Source organism: Sinocyclocheilus rhinocerous, unplaced genomic scaffold (genome assembly GCF_001515625.1).
Source record: "Sinocyclocheilus rhinocerous isolate Xijiao unplaced genomic scaffold, SAMN03320098_v1.1 scaffold20099, whole genome shotgun sequence".
In the NCBI taxonomy this organism is placed as follows: Eukaryota; Metazoa; Chordata; class Actinopteri; order Cypriniformes; family Cyprinidae; genus Sinocyclocheilus; species Sinocyclocheilus rhinocerous.
In genome coordinates, this window is record NW_015628095.1 from 1 (window position 1) to 337 (window position 337).

Sequence of the window (337 nt, forward strand, 5' to 3'; positions counted from 1 at the left end):
TTGTTGTTGTTCGATATTGTCAAAATGAAGGATCTAATTTACTGTCTGCGGTTTTGAGCTGCTTACTCTGTGAGTGAATAGCTCAGTGGAAGAGCATTTGACTGCAGATCAAGAGGTCCCCTGTTCAAATCTGGGTGCCCTCTTTAGACTTGACAGCTTTGGAGTAACCAATGCCTTTACTTTGAAGTGAAGATGTTGTTGTATAATATTGTAAAACCAAAGGATCTAATTTCCTGTGTGCAGTTTTGGGCTTTTGTTTCTGTGGGGGTATAGCTCAGTGGTAGAGCATTTTACTGCAGATCAAGAGGTCCCCAGTTCAAATCTGGGTGCCCCCTTT

General features: G+C 42.1%; 1 non-coding gene across 1 annotated transcript; it reads left to right on the plus strand.

Annotated features, from left to right (window-relative positions):
• Positions 1-263: 263 nt before the first annotated feature.
• Positions 264-335, plus strand: trnac-gca (transfer RNA cysteine (anticodon GCA)). Its single transcript has one exon. It is a non-coding gene; the product is annotated as a tRNA-Cys (tRNA).
• Positions 336-337: the final 2 nt, after the last annotated feature.